The following is a 19476-nucleotide window of genomic DNA, read 5'->3' as shown; positions in this document are numbered from 1 at the left end:
GGGAAGTCCCCAAAGTAAAAAGCTAAAAAAAAATTGTTTACATGAGGAATGGAACTGCACTAGGTCTTCAGTGAGATATCCACGTTCATCAGATGTGGATCCTGCCACCACCAACATATGACCCAATGATAAATACTTAAATACCAGATGAGAAGACTCATGTGGCATTATGCCTAACACCAAGTAGGCCCATGATTGGGTTCCTTGCTGGCACTAGCGGTAAATTGGCGTCATCCTGTCAATGTAGGAGACACAAGAGATGCAGGTTCGATCCCTGGGTTGGGAAGGTCCCCTACAGAAGGGCACAGCAACCCACTCCGGTATTCATGCCTGGGAAATCCTATGGACAGAGGGACCTGGTGGGCTACAGTTCAAAGGGCACAGGCCCATGATAAATACTTGAGTTTCTTTCCTCCTTTCCTTTCTTTTATTGTCTCTAGAATCTACCCTCCAAAGATTTCCTTGAAAGAGATGAAGTGCTTAAGCATTTGGAGGAGGCAAGATTAATTTGCCTGGGAGAACAAAGGAAGGCTTCCTGGAGGAGGCAGTATTTGATCTGGCTCAAGCAGCATGAACCAAGATGTAGAGGTTTGGGGAAAAGGGATGTGTGGAGGAATGTGGAAAGATTCAGTTTAGCTTGTAGAAAGGTATGTGAGGGGGAGAAGCAGAAAATAGTGTACGAGAGTTTCTTGTATACCATGATAGAAGAGGCTCTAATGCTTGTGGTTAAAGACCTGGATTTCAGGACTTCCCTGGCAGTTCAGTGCTTAGGATTCTGCGCTTCCACTGCAGAGGGCACGGGTTCCATCTTCAGTTGAGGAACTAAGATCCTGCAAGCTGAGCAGGGCAGCCAAAAAAAAGCAAAGCAAAGCAAACCAAACCAAACCCCAAAGACCTGGATTTTATTGCCAAAGAGACCAGACACCCTTGGCCTGGCCCAGACTCTATTATCTAACCATTGACTGTGTGATGCCTGTGGGCAAGCTACCTAACTCTCCCAAACCTCACTTTCTTCGACTGTAAAACGAGGATGCTACCACTGCTGCTGCCGTTTAGTCACTGAGCTGTGTCTGACTCTCTGTGACCTCATGGACTGTAGCCCAGCAGGCTCCTCTGTCCATGGGATTTCTCAGGCAAGAGTACTGGAGTGGGTTGCCATTTCCTCCTCCAGGGGATCTTTCCAACCCAGGGATCGAACCTGAGTCTCCTGTTTGGCAGGCAGATTCTTTAACACTGAACTACCTGGAACGTCCATGGAAATGATACAACTTACTCTTTAAAAAACAAAGAGAAGAGCACACTGTAAATGCATACAGTTCTTTTTTTTTCCTACTTTGGGAAATGTTACATATTAGCACATATAGGGTTGACGCTGTATTCACTTATTTGCCATTATCATAATTTAACTAACCATCCTTTTATATGTGCCCCTTAAATTCATAAAGGGGCACTGCTAAATCAAAGGGTACATGAAATTTAAATTCTGACAGAATTACCAGATTACTCTCCATAAAGGGTAACTTGGTTTCCACTCCCATCAGCCATATATACATATACAGGTCTGTTTCCCCACACCCTCACTGATGCAGCTATCACACTTTCTGGTCTTTGCCAATTTGAAAGCTTTTAAATTTGTATCTAATTATAGTTTTAATTTATATTTAACTGAGTTGGGCATCTTTTCAATGTTTAAAGGAAAGGCATTTGTTTTTCTTCTCTGGGAGCTATTTGTAGCCTTTGTCCATTTCAGTTTGTTAGGCTTTTTTCTTATTGATTTATAGGAGTTCTTTATTTATTAAGGAAATTAGTTCTTTGGGTATGGTTTCAGCTTGTCATTTCTCTTCCACTATGCCTTTTTTTTTTTCCCCCATGCAGATGAATTTTATCTTTACATCGTCAGACTGACTATTCTGGGTTTTGAATCATTCCTAGAAGGGCCCTTCCTACTCCAAGGCAATAAGAAAACTCTTTGACATATCTGAATTTATTTGGGGGTGAACAAAGAGGCAGGGCTTTCTAGGTGGCTCAGTGGTAAAGATTCCACCTGCCAATGCAGGAGATGCAGGAGACACAGCAGACTCAGGTTCAACCCCTGGAGTAGGAAATGGCAACCCACTTCAGCATTCTTGCCTGGGAAATCCCATGGACAGAGGAGCCTGGCGGGCTACAGTCCCTGGGGTTGCAGAGTCAGACACGACTGAGTGACTTAGCATGAACACACACAGCTTATTTTATACCCAGAGTTTGTGCCTCTTAGTCCCCTCCCCCCATACTGCCCCTCCCCCTCTCCCTCTCTCCACCTATAACCACTAGTTTGTTCTCTATATCTTTGAGTCTGTTCCCTTTGGGTTATAGTCAGTAGTTTATTTTTTAGATTCTCTCTATAAGTGATAACATACTGTATATGTCTTTGTTTTTCTGACTTTTTTAACTTAGCATAATATCCTCCAAGCCTATCCATGTTGTTGCAATTGGCAAAGCATCTTTTTTATGGCTGAGTAGTATTCCATTTTATACATGCATCACATCTTCTTTATCCATTCATCTGTTGATGGACACTTAGGTTCCTTCTATATCTTGGCGATTGTAAATAATGCTGCTATGAGCATTGGGGTGCATGCGTCTTTTCAAATTAGAGCTTTCATTTTTTTCCAAATGTTCTACTCTTGGGATTGCTGGATCATATGGTAATTCTATTCTTAGTTTTCTGAGAAGCCTCCACACTGTTTTCCAAAGTGGCTGTGCCAATTTACATTCCCACCAACAGTGTATGAGGGTTCCTACTTTTCTGCATATCCTCACAATAGTTGTTATTTGTGGTCACTGTGGCCTTCTTTTGGGGCAACCACTGGAAAGTCTTTTTGCCTTGAATTCCTTAATATTTTAAACTGATCACTCACACTCTGTAGACACTGCCAGGATGCTGCTAGGATGGAAAGCTATCTGTACCTTCCCAGTTCTGGCTACCTTGTTTTTCTTTAGAACTGAACTTGGGTGTCCTCTCTTCCAGGAGAACACCTCTGATTCCCCTGACTTTCCAAACCCAGGGCTGGTCAAGACTCTCATCTCTGTGCTCTCAGCTCCCTGAGTATCTTAACAGGTCCCGCCACCTATTCATAGCCAGCCCTCTTGTCAGATGGAAACGTCTTTAAAGCAGGGATGTTCCTTCCCAGCTCATCCTAGCAAGTTTGTTCAACTGAATGCCACCTTCTTAGCCAAACGGAAATATTTTCAATAGATGGTGTTATGAAAATAAGTATTAAATTCTATCAAATTGAATCTTAGGACTTTAACACTATATGGACCCTTCAGAAGAGGAAACCCAGGCCTTGAGGATGAAGTGGCTGGGCGTGTCTGCAGTCAGGCCGAGATGTGAGCGACATTACTGGTGGAATGAAGCTTGTTAGTGACAGCAGGAACTACCCCTGGGCTGAGGTTTGTTTGTGTAAACTAGCCCGAAACACGTTCATCAACTGGTATGGCCTGTGGTCCCTAATGTCTAAACATTGCTTTGGCTTCTGTATTTTCTTTAGCATTTTTATTACACATTTTTCTTTTTAAAATTTTACCTTTTGATTATAAAAGTATACATTGCTTATTATAGAGATTTAGGAATATCAGTTCAGTTCAGCCACTCAGTCATGTCTGACTCTTTGTGACCCATGGACTGCAGCACGCCAGGCCTCCCTGTTCTTCACCAACTCCTGGAGCTTGCTCAAACTCATGTCCATTGAGTCGGTGATGCCATCCAACCATCTCATCATCTGTCCTCCCCTTCTCCTCCTGCCTTCAATCATTCCCAGCATGAGGGTCTTTTCCACTCAGTCAGTTCTTTGCATCAGGTGGCCAAAGTACCGAAGTTTCAGCTTCAGCATCAGTCCTTCCAATGAATATTCAGGACTGATTTCCTTTAGGATGGACTGGTTTGATGTCCTTTCTGTTCAAGGGACTCTCAAGAGTCTTCTCCAACACCACAGTTCAGAAGCATCAATTCTTTGATGCTCAGCTTTCTTTATATTCCAACTCTCACACCCATACATGACTACTGGAAAAACCATAGCTTTGACTAGACAGACCTTTGTTGGTAAACTAATGTCTCTGCTTTTTAATATGCTGTCTAGGTTGGTCATGGCTTTTCTTCCAAGAAGCAAGCATCTTTTAATTTAATGGCTGCAGTCACCATCTGCAGTGACCTTGGAGCCCCCCAAAATAAAGTCTCTCACTGTTTCCATTGTTTTCCCATCTATTTGCCATGAAGTGATGGGACTGGATGCCACGATCTTAAGTTTTTTGAATGTTGAGCTTTAAGCCAACTTTTTCACTCTCCTTTTTCACTTTCATCAAGAGGCTTTGAGTTGTTCTTTGCTTTCTGCCATAAGGGTGGGAATACATGAAGTAGTAAAATAAGGAAAGAAAATGACAAATTATCTGAATTCTACCAGCCAGAGAAAGCCTGTCTTATTTATGGTATATCATCACTAGGCCGGTAACTAAAATCAAGATGTGTGTTGAATTTTATGTTTTCATTTTTCCATTTGAATTGTGAGCATTTCTCTAAGTCCTTAAAAAATGTGTTTTTCTTTGCAGCCTTTGTGTTAAGCTTTTTCGTGTACTGTATGGAATTAATTTATAAATAAAAAGAAGCTTTAATGAAAATAAAAAGGAAACATGCTACACACTGTATTTTTTATATTGTTGTTGTTCAGTCACTAAGTCGTGTCTGACTCTGCAACCTCATGGACTGCAGCACGCCAGGCTTCCCTGTCCTTCACTATCTCCGAGAGTTTGCTTAAACTCATGTTCTTTGAGTTGGTGAGGCCATCCAATCTCATCCTTTGTTGCCCCCTTCTCCTCCTGCCCTCAATCTTTCCCAGCATGAGAGTTTTTTCCAGTGAGGTCAGCTCTTAGCATCAAGTGACCAAGGTATTGGAGCTTCAACAATTATTTATATTAGGTACACTTTACATGGATTGACTATATTTTCTATCTAGGTGGCTTGCAGTTTTTCACCATAATTAATGAAAAATGTGTTTATTCCATCATCTCGCTGTAATGAAACAATATCTTTGGATTAAATCTCTACCTGTATTTTAAATCATTGCTTTAGGAGCCACATATTGTTTATGTCCTCAACTTAGAGGAAAGATTTTTTGAAAGGCAAATTATTTCAAAATTATCAAGAGATAATGCTGTTTTTCAGACTTATAGATATGGAAAACAAAGTTACAGTTACGAAAGGGGAAACATGGTCAGGGGGATAAATCAGGAGCTTGAGATTAACATATACACACTATTACATATAAGACAGATAACCAACAAGGGCCTCCTATAGAGAACAGGGAAATCTACTCAATATTCTGTGATAACCTATATGAGAAAAGAATCTGGAAAATAAAATATATACATGTATAACTAAATCACTTTGCCATACACCTGAAACTAACACAACATTGTAAATCAACTATATACCAATAAAAAAATGTTTTTAACGAGAGAGATCATGCTGTTTTTCAAGTTGCCTTAAAAGCACTGATTACATTTCCATCAGAAAAAGGAAAGGTTATTTTTTAAATAAACAGCCAAAAAACCAATATAGTGAAATGGCATTGAATCTAGCTGCAGACTAAGAGGGCGTGTGTGCCTGCTGTCAATTCACTCACGTCCAATTCTGTTCAACCCTATGGGCTGTAGGCCACCAGGATTCTCCATCCATGGGATTCTCTGGGCAAGAATATTGGAGTGGGTTGCCATGCCCTCCTCCAGGGGATCTTCCCGACCCAGGGATTGAACCGGTATCTCCAGTGTCGCCTGCTTTGGCAGGTGGGTTCTTTACCACTAGACCACCCGGGAAGCCCCTGCAGCATAAGAGACCTGACTCTAATATTTGAGTGAGGGATTGATTTTTTTTTCCACTTAGAGCTGTAAATTAGATGTTAATTGCTGTTATATAACACTAAAGAAGAGATGTTGCTTTTGAACTATTTTTTCCTCTTGTATAAAAGTTAAATAGTTTGAGCTCAAAAATAAAGAAAGTAGAAAGAATATTCTGGTTTTTAGAACATGGGTGCCAGATACTAGATTTAAGTTCATAGCCATAGAAAATGCCAAAGTAAAATAAGCTGTTTCCCTAGTAATCTGCGCCCAGGAAAAACTTTCATCTTAAGCCCCAAAATAGGACTTTTTAAAATTTATAGCATCATAAAATACATTTTAAACAAGGTAAAATCTAAAATAAATTCAGGTTTGACAGATTAAAAATGAAATCAAGTAATAAAATGACCCCCATTTAGTTTCTATTTTCAGGTTCTAAATGTATTTGTCTTGTGAAAGTTATACTGGATTATGTTGACTACACTTTTATTTCACAGACATCAAAATGCATTTTTATTGTTAAATTGGCCCAACTATTAAATCTTTGCTTATCATGAAATGAGAAGTGAAAATATAATTTTCAAGAAGAAATACTATACGTCAAAACAGCTTTTGATGTAGCACATATTTTCCAATTTGTTCTTGCAATATTTTTCTTTTTTAATCACTAGAGGCAACTGCTTAAAAACAGGATGAATGATGGGTGAGCAAGATCGCTACGGAAGTGGTTTGGAGACTACACAATTGTGAGCTCACTTGGGGACTAAACCACGGGGACTCTCTGCAAAACAAAGATTCAAGTTTCAGAAGAGTGCTCCCCAGTGAGGCTGAGGGCAGGCCCAAAACAAAGAGGAATCCTCCCTGTGAATCTGTTACAGATTTTCCAGGAAATAAAATGATCACTCACATTTATTGACTAATTACTGCATACTGGGGGCCAGGTGGGGGCACCTTGCCAATACTATTCCATCTAACCACCCCCCCAATTCCTCCACCCCCTGCCTAGCCCCATGAAGTAACTGCTGCTAAGATCCCCATTTTACACATAGGGAAGTTGATGACCAGAGAATCTCTCCCCAAAAAAGTCTCTCCCAAGTCACAAGGCTCGGGAGCAGCTGGGATTCAGTCTGGGTGTGCCATGACAAAGCCCCAGCTTCTAATTCCCCAGCCCTGCCCCTTTAGTCAAGTTTTAACACTGTGAGAAAGCAGAGCAGGAATATAAGCGGGAAGGAGGATGCAATCTCCCAAATCGGATTTCTAAACTAAAATGCAAGAAAGTTGCAATGCTTTAGCAAAAGAATAATCTGGGTTTTCCAAGGACTCTCCACAGATACACGGTTTAAGAGGCTGAGAACCACAAATACAGCAGTGCTGGGACGCTTGAGTTGGCAAACTCAACCTTCTCGTCCTTCCCTCTGGCTCCCCGTGGAGATGAGGGGCTGCTCTGCCTGCTCCCCAGTTCTTGTTGTTGTTGAGTCGCTCAGTCAAGTCCGACTCCTTGTGACTCCATGGACTGCAGCAAACCAGGCTTCCCTGTCCATCACCATCTCCCAGAGTGTGCTCACACTCATGTCTATTGAGTCGATGATGCCATCCAACCAACTCATCCTCTGCTGCCCCCTTCTCCTCCTGTCCTCAATCTTTCCCAGCGTCAGGATCTTTTCCAATGGGTCGGCACTTTGAATCAGGTGGTCAAAGGTCTGTACAGTCAAAGCTATGGTTTTTCCAGTAGATGTGAGATGTGAGAGTTGGAGTTTCAGCTTCAGCATCAGTCCTCCCAATGAATAGTCAAGGTTGATCTCCTTTAGGATTGACTGGTTTCATCTCCTTGCAGTCCAAGGGACTCTCAAGAGTCTTCTCAACACCACAGTTCACAAACACCCGTCCTTTGGTGCTCAGCTTTCTTTACGGTCCAACTCTCACATCCATACATGACTACTGGAAAAACCATAGCTTTGACTACACAGACCTTTGTCATCAAAGTAATGTCTCTACTTTTTAATATGCTGTCTAGGTTTGTCACTGCCTTTCTTCCAAGGAGGAAGCATCTTTTAATTTCATGGCTGCAGTCACCGTCCACAGTGATTTTGGAACCCAAGAAAATAAAGTCTGTCACTGTTTTCATATTTTCCCCATCTATTTGCCATGAAGTGATGGGACCAGATGCCATGATTTTAATTTTCTGAATATTGAGTTTTAAGCCAGTTTTTTTCACTCTCCTCTTTCACCATCATCAAGAGGCCCTTTAGTTTCTCTTTGCTTTCTGCCATAAGGCTGGTGTCATCCGCATATCTGAGGTTATTGATGTTTCTCCTGGCAACCCCCAGTCCTCCGATCACTTTATTCCTGGTTCCAGCCTAGCCTCAGAATCCAGATAGGCCTGGGACTTCCCTGGTGGTCCAGCGGCTGAGACTCCACACTCCCAATGCAGAGGCCCTGGGTTCGATCCCTGGTCAGGGAACTAGATCCTACATGCTACAATGAAAGATCCCACAAGCAGCAATAAACGCTGAAGATCCCGTGTGCCACAACTAAGACCCAGTGCAGCCAAATGAATACATATTAAAAACAGAAACAAAACAGAATCCAGAGAGACCTACTTGTAGCGTCTGCTCCGGAGCCATGGACCCAGCATCTGCTGGGAGGGAGCATCTACAGCATCCGCTCTGGAGGGAGATGTTCAAAGAAGCCCACTTCCATTCCGAGTATCCTCTGAGTTCTTAGGTTTAATTTCACCTGTAATGAAACTGATGCTTTAATTTGCTGGTTGTGGTTCCTCCTGTCTAACTGCCAAAGCCCAGAAGTGGGAGAGAAAGGGGAAGGAGCAGCCAGGGATTGGGCCCAGCACCCCCAATAAATCCTTCCCAACACCCAAAAACAGAGGAGTCTGATGGGCTAGAGTCCAGGACGTTGCAAGAGTAAAACCCAACTTAGCAACTAAACCACCATCACCACTGTCCTATTAAATCCCTTGACTCTCAAGACCTGAAGGAGCTGGATGTGGGCTCTTAGACATCTTTGGGCTCTAAAGTTCTATGAGATTGATTTAGAGAAAAAAACTAAACAAAGACAGGTCACTTACAAAAGAAAAAACAAAAAAAGAAACTTTGAGCTATTTAAATCCTAACCCCAAATATTTATATTTAGAACCTAGAGTATTAAAAAAAAACTTTGAAAATATCATTCTTAGAACAAAATTCAGCCTGAGTTGATAAAGGTCTCCAGGGATTGTCACAAATTAAATCTTCAATAACCTGGCTTTATAGCTGTCTTTACCTCCCAACTCTGCTTTGTAACCCAAAACATCTCCACTCTTGCATCCTCTTCATCGTGGAATTGCAACATCATTAAGGTTAAGCAGATAAGTTAGGGGGAAAAGAAGCAGGAACAGCTTTCTCGACAAAAGAGAATCCATTTTGGCCTAAGCCATTCCGTGATCTAGGGCTTCCCAGGTGGCGCTACTGGTAAAGAAGCCGCCTGGCAATGCAGGAGACATAAGAGACGCTGGTTCAATCCCTGTGCCAGGAAGATCCCCAGGAGGGGAGGGCACGACAACCCACTCCAGTACTCTTGCCTGGAAAATCAAGACAGAGGACCCTGGTGGGCTACAGCCCGTAGGGCTGCAGAGTCAGACACAGCTGAAGCGACTTAGCACACAAACACCATTTTGCAATCTAGGCCTTGCCGAAATGCTTGCCTTTGAACAAGTCTCAGAACACAGGAATGATCTCAAAGGAACAAAGGAATGCAGGAAAAGAAAAAAAAGCAGCCAAACCGTGGTGCAGTGATAAAGCAGAGCCTTAGTTCCTCCTCAAGGGATATATTTACATAACAATAAATCTCTGACTTCAATCCCCTAAAATTCAGACTCTATGGACCTTTGTCCCAGTTCTGTGTTAAACTCTCTTCTGCTCAATCCCCTTCATGAATGGATACCCTTACCTTAAAATTTCTCCAAGTTTGCTGTTTGGGGAGACGTTGCTTTCGGCAAGATCCCCAGTGTTCTTCTTACTTGCTGAAAATAATAATAAATCCTTCCTTCTCCTGAGCTTTGGCTTGGGTGTGCCTACTGGCTCGACACCCACCAAAAGGTGAGCCCAGTTTTGGGGAACATGAAGGCCTCCAACCCCCTTTCTGATGACAGTCACCACCCCGCCTCCCTAACCTATCCTTCCCCGATATCCACCCATGAGTCCTTGCATCCCCCTTCCTCCAGCCCTTTAGAGCACACCGTCTCGCCTGCCTTGGGTCCGTTTCCCCTTTGTCCCACACCTGCCATTCCTACCCCACACAGTCACCGTGGTCTAAGGGAGTGGCCGCAGGAGACTTGGGACTCAGGCCCAGTCAACATATCTGTTCAATAAATATTTACATGGTGCATACCCTGAGCTCGGCCCTGTTCTAAGTACTTCATAAATGTTGACTTATGTAAGCCTCCTGAAGATTTTTACATACATTTTTACAGTGGCTCAGACAGTAAAGAATCTGCCTGCAATGCAGGAGGCCTGGGTTCTGTTAGGCAGTTAGAATAGGGGAAAAGAGTCCAGAATAGTACTGGCTAAAAGACCTGAAAGGGAAAAGCCCGCGAAAATAGAACAAAGGAAGGTCCGAGGACGGGAGTGAGAACCTCAGGTAAAACAAACAACACTCCTGACTGGCCCAATTTACATAGGGCAGGCCCAGGGACAGAGAAACATATCAAAAGAGGAGCCAACGCTCTCTTCTCGCTCTCTCCCGAGCGACGGGTCGCTCTTCTCTTCGCGCCTTTGGATCAACGTGCCCCTCACGCCTCGAAGATGGATTTTCCTGCTATTATCTAAATAAAATAGAGCTGTAACACTGACTTATTTAAGAGCTATAACGCGGTCCGTTCAAGACCTGAGAGCTATAACACGGTCTGTCCAAGATCCGAGAGCTGTGACCCGCCGGGGGGGCTTTAATGTGCGTCACTCCAAATCTTTGTTGTGACGAGACAAAGAACTGAGGAGCATACACTTGCCTGACAGCTCGATCCCTGGACCGGAAAGATCCCCTGGAGGAGGAAATGGCAACCAAGTATTCTTGCCTGGAGAATCCCATAGACAGAGGAGCCTGGTGGGCTACAGTCCATGAGGTCGCAAAGAGTCCGACACATAGAATCGACTTGGCATGCACGCTCCAAATGATAAAATGGGACCCCCTGATCAAACAGTGCCTGAAGCCAGAACTTCTCCTGGCCTTTTCCGTTTGGTGAGCTAGTGAATTACATTTCTGCTTATAAAAACTTTGGGTTGGGCTGTTCTTCGCTTGCTAGCTTCCTGCTTGGTCTCCCGGCATCCAGCTCTCCCCTTCCAGCCCAGCCTGATCCGCAGCCATCCAAGAAACATTTAAAAAGAATAACTCAGATCACATTACTCCCTGTTCAGAACCCTTTGATTCCATTTGCCTTTGGCTTAAATTCTTTGATAATTTACCCTTCCAGCATTTTCTCCAGGACTACTCCCTTAAACACAGCATACAGGAACCTCTGACCATCCCCCAGGGGTCCTGATTCCTCCTATTTCTGTTTTGGGCTGTTTCTTCCTCAGTTCTTGCTCACTCCCATCTGCCTGGCGGATACTACCCATCCTCCAAGGTCCAGCCGTCAATGCCCCCTTCTCGTGGCTCCCAGCCACAGGTCCTTCCCCCGGCGCCCATTCCACACGTCACATTTCTGCTTCCGCCGCCCATTGCTTATTTGCTTACAAACTCTTTCGGCCCCTGACCGGGTCTGCTGAGATGCGCCAAAGGCCGCCCCCAGGGAGCACCTGAGATCTGGCCCTAGTGCACCCCTGCCCTGCACTGCAGGTGTGATGACGCCTGCTCCTTCCCTTTTCAGCAATCGAACCCTCTGATGCCTTTCTTATTAACAGTGTGAAATTCCCGAGGGGAAAGGGGACCCCGCGGAGGGGCTGGCGGTTTCTGAAGTTCGTGCCGGCGGTAATTGCACTTTAGCCAGAGGCGCTGGCGGCTCCCCGCGGGTCAGCCTGGCCCGGCCGCAGCTGGCCCGCCCTCCTGCCAGCTCCACCCGCCAGGCCGTCTGCCCTCCGGGCTTGTTCCGACCGTGGGATAAAGGCCGTCTGAAACCCGAGCCACGGTTAAAAATAACCCAAAGCGCTGACCCACTAGGAGCCCGCGGGGGGATCTTATAAGCGGGGTACGCTGTCTCTGGGGCTCGCCCCACTTCCGCCCGAGCTGGTGGGTCTCTCAGGAGAAGCCTCTCCTGACCCAGGCTTGGGGCGGGCAAGTGCACCGGCTCCCACCCGTCCTGGGGCTTCCAGCCTCAATGGAGCCGCTGAGGTCACAGCCAGACGCACTTCTGCTAACAGACGCCGGGCTCACAGCGGCCCCTGCGCGCCCTGGGCTCAGCGCCCGTCTCACTCCCGGGGCACCCGCCCGAGCCAGTCATCCAGCAGGGACACCATCAGCCCTAACCCCCCAGCCTTCTCTCCTGCCCAGGTCAGGACCAGAAGGAAAGTTTCAGCTGAACTTTTTCTTTGGGAGGCTGCCTTGGCGGGACAGCATCAGGATAAGAGAGCAATCCTTTAGGACTCTCTTCACCATGCTGTCTCATTTAGCCGCTAGAGAGAATGAGCTAGAGCTATATATCCTAATTTGGAAAGGTCTCCCAAGACATACCCTTATATGAAAAAAAAAGTCATAGAATAGCATTATAGTGTGATTCAACATATCAATTATACGATATGTCTATGTGGATTAGTTTATAAATACACTAAAAGCAATCAAAAGTTGCTTGGAAACCCAACTAACTGTTCAGAAGCATTATTTCAGGGGAGACGTGAGAAGTGAAAAGAGTTTTGTACTTGTTACTTTCTGTACTGAAGTGTTATTCGAACTTTTATAATGTGAATCTACCCAGGAGAAAAAATTAAACATGAGATGTCACTTTATAAATCAAGATTGGTGAGTTTGGGAAAATGTGTAAAACATTTTGTTGGCGGCAATATAGGGGAGGGGTATCAGGGCTTTCTGTGTAGCTCAGTTGTTAAAGCATCTGCCCGCAATGCGGGAGACCTGGGTTCAATTCTTAGGTCAGGAAGTTCCCCTGGAGAAGGAGATGGCTACCCACTCCAGTATTCTTGCCTGGAGAATCCCATGGACAGAGAAGCCTGGCGGGCTACAGTTCGTGGGATTGCAAGAATCACTTAGCGCTATCTTTGCTTATTCACATTCAGTAGAAATGGGAAAAGCTATATAGCCTTTTTGGAAAGTAGTCTGGCGGCCATCTACTACAATAAAAACACATCATTGGAATTTCCCTGGCAAGCCAATGGTTAAGCCTCCACGCTTCCACTGCAGGGGCATGGGTTTGATCCCTGGTCAAGGAACTAAGATTCTGCATGCTGCACAGTTCAACTAAAAAACCCCAACAAAACAAAACAGAAAAAACACACATATAATTCACGTGTCCCTTTAAGGTATACAATCCAATGGTTTTAGTATATTCAGTTTGTAACCATCACTACAACCAATTTTAGAAGTTTCATCACTCCAAAAGAACCCCCACCCCTCATCCATTAGCAATCAGTCCAGTTCTCTCCCACCACGCTCCCCACCCACCCCTAGACAACCACCAACAATCTACTTTCTGTGTCCTCGGATTTGCCTGTTTTTGGACATTTCATGTAAGTGGAATTGTTCGACATGTGGTCCTTCGTGACTGGCTTCTTTCACTTAGAATGGTGTTTTTCAAGGTTCATCTGTGGTACAATAATTTTATTCTTGGGAATCCATTACATGGCAATAAAAGCATTTGTGCCTCAGGACAGATGTACAAGAACGTTTATTGTAGAAATTTTCGTAACCGTTAAAAAAGACAAATTGGAAATGCTGCAGACACTCATGAACAGGAATAGAAAACACACACCGTGGAAGATTATGTGACAGCTACAGAAGGACGCATGGGCGCCAGGCCAGTTGCATTGGAGGGAATTGCTTAAGTGAGAAAAAGGAAGATACAAAAGAATACATATTATATTCTAACCCACTTTTTGATATACAAATTAATTCTAAAAATACTCTCAATTTATGCTTTATGGCTGAATCTGAGAAGAACTAAACTGGGTTCAAAGATGGCAGAAGGATTCATGCTGATGTGTGGCAGAAACCAACACAACATCATAAAGCAATTATTCTCCAATTGGGCTTCCCTAGTGGCTCAGACAGTAAAGAAGTGAAGTGAAGTGAAAGAAACTCAGTCGTGTCCAATTCTGTGATCCCATGAACTACAGAGTCCATGGAATTCTCCAGGCCAGAATACTGGAGTGGGTAGCCTTTCCCTTCTCCAGGGGATTTTCCCAACCCAGGGATCAAACGCAGGTCTCCCGCATTGCAAGTGGATTCTTTACCAGCTGAGCCACAAGGGAAGTCCAGATAGTAAAGAATCTGCTCGCAGTGCCGGAGTCTGGGGCTCAATCCTGGGTTGGGAAGATCCCCTGGAGAAGGGCATGGCAACCCACTCCAGTATTCTTGCCTAGAGAATCCCATGGCCAGAGGAGCCTGGCAGGCTACAGTCCATTGGGTGGCAAAGAGTAGGACAGGATTGAGTGACTGAGACTTTCACTTTCAAAAATAAATAAATTAATAATAATAATAATAAAGATGGCAGAAGGAAACCCTTGAATACTCTTAGTCCTACTCACAAGCTCCATGGAGTCTGCAAAGTATATGAGAACAGCCCAGAAAGAGGGGACATCTGAAAGAGGGCGGTTTCTGGAGTTCCCTTCTTTTCTTCCTGCAGAGGGCTCCGGCCAGGTGAAGAGGTTGCCCTCCTGGGCTTTTGCTTTCTACCCCCATAAAAGCCCTCCAGCATCTGCTTATGTCACACACACATCAGTCAGCAATTCTGTGCAAGCCCAGTCTGCCTGGCCCACCGCCCAGGGCCTGGGAGCTGACCCCCGCTGATCCACCCTGAAGGGGCTCCCCTTTCTGGTGCCTGAGTCTCAGGTTGTGTGACGTCCTGCATTTGCAGGACCCAGGCCTTTACCATTTAGATCCCCTCAGGAGCTTTCCATGGGCAGGCCTGGCTCTGGCTTCACCCAGGACGTGTGTGGACAGAGAAAGATATGGACACACCTGGTTGTAATCACAGGCTCTGGGGGCGAGTAAGTCAGGGGTGGAAACCGAGTGGTAAAGGGGAGACAAGAGAGGGAAAGGGGAGCCAATAATAAAAGGAAAAGAAAAAGAGGAGCCACGTACAATCACATTTATGCATCTGGAAAAAATTCTACATATTTTAAGACATATATAAAGACATTAAAAATTAAGAAGGCAAAGAGAATATACTCCTTGGATAATTTTAAAAGCATTAACACAAAAAGACGGCAGCTACCTGACTGCACGAAGAACTCCATCCTTCCCTCCCATTTTCCGTATCTCACCCCGGGGAAGGGTTCTGTGTGCGGAACTGTGAGCTCACAGGCTGCCGTTTGGCTCTTTGTGTCCCCTTAATGCAGCTTCTTAGAGCATATTAGCTGCTTTCCTACAAAACTCTACCATGAATAATTGAAATGAAGCATTACCAGCCAAGGCAAGAGACACGGGTTTGCTGATCCCGGAAGACCCCACATGCCGAAGAGCAACTAGGCTTGTGCGCACAACTCCTGAGCCCAGATGCTACAGCTACTGAAGCCTGTGCGCCCCAGAGCCTGTGCTTCGCAACAGTAGAAGCCACGGCAATGTGAAGCCCACGTACCGCAGCTAGAGATTAGCCCCAGCCCTCCACAACTAGAGAAAAGCTGGTGCAGCGACAGAGACCCAGCACAGTCATAAATAAATAAATAAAATTTAAAAAAACAGCTTAGCCAAAAAAACAGAAATAGACTCACAGGCAAAGAAAAGAAACTTACAGTTACCAAAGGGGGGAAGGGATGGGGGAAGGATAAATTAGGAGTTGGGGATTAACAGACACTACTGTATATAAAAGAGATACACAACAAGGATCTACTATATAGCATATATCTTATAATAAACTATAATGGAAAGGAATCTGAAAAGGTATATATTTATATATACATACATATATATATAACTGGTGGCTCAGATGTTAAAGAATACGCCCGCCATGTGGGAAACCTGGGTTCAATCCCTGGGTTGGGAAGATTCTCTGGAGGAGGGCATGGCAACCCACTGAAGTATTCTTGCCTGGAGAATCCCCATGGACAGAGGAGCCTGCAGGCTACCGTCCATGGGGTCGTAAAGAGTCAGAGGCGACTGAGAGGTTAAGCACCGCACACAGCTTGTATGACTTAATCTCTTTGCTGTACACCTAAAACACTGCAAATCTACTATACTTCAATTAAAAAAAATAAAAAGATGACCCTTCGACAAAAGGTTGAAGCATGTGGAGAACTCCAGCCTGCTCTCCCAGAAATGGCATGGTGGCGGGAGCCATGTATGAGGTCTGCATTCTTTGGAGGGCAAGGTTCATAGCTTCAAGTTCTCGGTCTCTGGCTGCCTCCCCAGGCGTGTAACTCAGTACCCAGCTTTCACTTTTAGCCACTGCTTCTTTGGAGAGTGAAATGCAAAGTGCATCGCACACATACCTTCTTCCTTTGGAGAAATTCAGGGACATGCCTTCTGCCTGGAAATGCTTAAAGGTCTCCTGGGTTGGACACCCAGGGGTGTGGAGAGCTGGATACTCTACTTCTCAGTGATACTGTCATGCTCTCTGATTTTTACCACATAGGAATTATTGAAAACATATATAGATCTGGCATGAAAAGATCCTGGAAAATGCCAAGAATCAAAGTTAGATGTAAGTATTAAAAAATATTCTTCTGCTTGAATGTCAATAATAACAATTACGGTAACTAATGGGCTTCCCAGGTGGCACTAGTGGTAAAGAACCTGCAGGAGACATAAGTGGGTTCCAACCCTGGGTCGGGAAGATCCCCTGGAGGAGGAAATCACCACCCACTCCAGTATTCTTGCCTGGAGAATCCCATGGACAGAGGAGCCTGGTGGGCTACGGTCCATAGGGTCACAAAGCGTCAGACACGACTGAAGTGACTTAGCTTACAGTAACTAATATATTCTGTTTCAGGCGCTCTGCTGAGTACTATGTATATAATATTTTATTTAATCCTTACAATATCTCAGTGAGCTACCTACCTATTATTCCTGTCTTACAGATACAAGAATTAGGTTAAGGAGATCAAATACCTTGCCCAAAATGGCTCAATAAGTGATAGGATGCTAAGCCACTTCAGTTGTGTCTGTTTGTGACCCCATGGACTATAGTCTGCCAGGCTCCTCTGTCCCTGGAATTCTCTAGGCAAGAATACTGGAGTGGGTAGCCATTCCCTTCTCCAGGGGATCTTCCCAACCCAGGGATCAAACCCAAGTTTCTTATGTCTCTGCATTGGCGGGTGGGTTCTTTACCACTGATGCCATCTGGGAAGCCCATAAATGATGACAATGGGATTTGAATCCAGTAAGTTTGACTTTTCACTATTATCCAATTCTAACCCTCACCATGTATGAGACCATACATGGCATCTTAGCTTTGATGAGATGCCTTCCAGGATGGTTATTCCCCATAATTGCAGGAAATCTCTAATTTCCACATACTTCAGGTTCCAGGGACTGCGTAGATTGGAAAGAGGGAGAGACCAAGCCTAACAGAGCTCATCAGCCCAGCCCAGGCCTCAGACACCCAGGAGAAGCTCTGAAAGTGCGAGCTGGGACCTGGGTTTCAGGCCCTAAGGAGCATCCCAGGCGGAACAACACGAGGTGGGAAGGTGACAGGACCACTCATTACCTCCAGGCCCTGCCAGCCGCAGGCTCTCAGACACCCTCTCCTATCTAGACCAGGGTTGGAAGTTCTCAAACTAGCCAGGCTGGACAAGCACGTGGCATCAAAGGTTAATTAAAGTTCACAGGACTCTGGGGCAGCCACATCCTTCCCTGAGGGGTCAGCAAGAAGCCCAGAAACGGTACCTGTATTTCTTTAACAGCTGTTCAAATAAGCGCCCTCCCTGCACCTTTGGGTTCACAGTTTGGTCCTTCCTGTCACAGCGGGAGGTGGAAGAGGAGGGGAGGGCGTTTCAGCTCATCACTTGTCTGGAAGGAGCGGGCAGACTGAGCCACACTTGCAGGTGATGGGACTGGCCCCTGGGCTCCGGGACCCTGCTCCCCCCAACACCTCTCCCACTCTCACCCTCCCACCCCCACCCACGCTGTCCCCATCCCCCTCAGAGGGCTGGGACTGAAGGCCCCATCTCCCCACCTCTGATCTCCAGGGAGGAGACTGGGACTGGCTTTAATCAATCATGCCTATATAATGAGGCCTCCAGAAAACCCCCCAAAAGGATGAGGTCCAGAGAGCTTCCAAGTTGGTAAACTTGTCGAGGTGTGGGAGAGGGGCCACTACGAGAGCGTGGAAGGTCCGATCTCCTTCCCACGTCCCTGGCCCTATGCGTCTCTTCTATTTGGCTCTTCCCGGGTTATATCCTCTCGTAAGCAGTGATGTAGTGAGTAAACTTTCTCTAAGCTCTGTGAGCTGCCCTAGCACATTAATCAAACCTAAGGAGGGGATTGTGGGAACCCTGGGCTTAACAGCCAGTGGGTCAGAAGCACAGGCGATTGGACTTTAGATTGTCGACCGTCATCTGAAATGAGGGGCGGGCTGTCTCTTGGAGGGAGCCCTTAACCTGTGGGCTCTGACGCTGTCTCCAGGTCTCGTGACAGAACTGAGTTAGATGCAGGACACCCAACTGGTGTCACAGAATTGCTTGAAGTGTGGAAAGCCCACACCGCTGGTGTCTGAAGTGAAGCAGTGCTGTCGTGGACTATCAAGAATACAGGAGACACACACAGGAGTGGGTTTCCTTTAGGATCTGAGTGGAATCGAAAAAGAACGGTGGGGACTTCTCTGGTGGTCCAGTGGCTAAGATGCTGGGCTTCCCGTGTGAGAGGCCCAGGTTCAATCCCTGGTGTGGATGGGGAACTAGATCCCACACGCCACAATCCAGACCCGGCACAGCCAAATAAATGAGTATTTAAAGATATTTTAAAGAAAGACAGAAAAAGGAAAAGAATGGTGAGGAAAGCAGAGGTGTGAGATCCCATGTGGCTAGAAGGCAAGGAGGCTCATCGCTCTTGGGCACCCAGCATCTCAGCCTCATGCACAGTGGATGATCAGCAGGTGCTTATGGGCTGAGTGCATGATGGAGTGAATGAATTGACATTTTGTCGGGGGACATTTAAAATGACTTTATCAAGGACATGGCACTTAGAACCCTGAAGAACCTGTGGGAGGAGGTGGGGAAGTTTGAAATGCTTACTAGTGGGAGAAGACACCCTAGAGAGAGATACTGCCTGAGCAAAGGTATGGAGGCAGGAAAGCCCAGGGCTGATCAGTGAAGGAAGGCCTGGCGAGTTAGAGCTGTGATTTAGACAATTATCCTGAGCAGTGCTTTGGAAGAGAGAGGCTGGAGGCTGGAATAGTTATGGGTGGGGTACAGACCGAGAGCTTTTTCTCTGTATATGTGTTCTTCTATAGGTTAGAGGGGTCTATGGCCCTGCTAGGGCTGAATTATGTTCTCCCCAGACTCCTATGTTGAG

General features: G+C 45.5%; 1 long non-coding RNA gene across 3 annotated transcripts in view; it reads right to left on the bottom strand.

Moving 5' to 3' along the window:
- LOC122451383 overlaps positions 1-19476 on the bottom strand; it is a 54106-nt gene that overhangs the window by 12459 nt on the left and 22171 nt on the right. For all 3 annotated transcript variants that reach the window (XR_006272397.1, XR_006272398.1, XR_006272396.1), the window contains exon 3: positions 8472-8607. This is a non-coding gene — a long non-coding RNA (uncharacterized LOC122451383). The remainder of the gene's footprint in view (positions 1-8471; positions 8608-19476) is intronic.

The sequence above is a fragment of the Cervus canadensis genome, chromosome 12 (assembly GCF_019320065.1).
Source record: "Cervus canadensis isolate Bull #8, Minnesota chromosome 12, ASM1932006v1, whole genome shotgun sequence".
Classification (NCBI taxonomy): Eukaryota; Metazoa; Chordata; class Mammalia; order Artiodactyla; family Cervidae; genus Cervus; species Cervus canadensis.
Note: the sequence above shows the minus strand (reverse complement) of the source record. Positions and strands in the feature narration are given on the sequence as shown.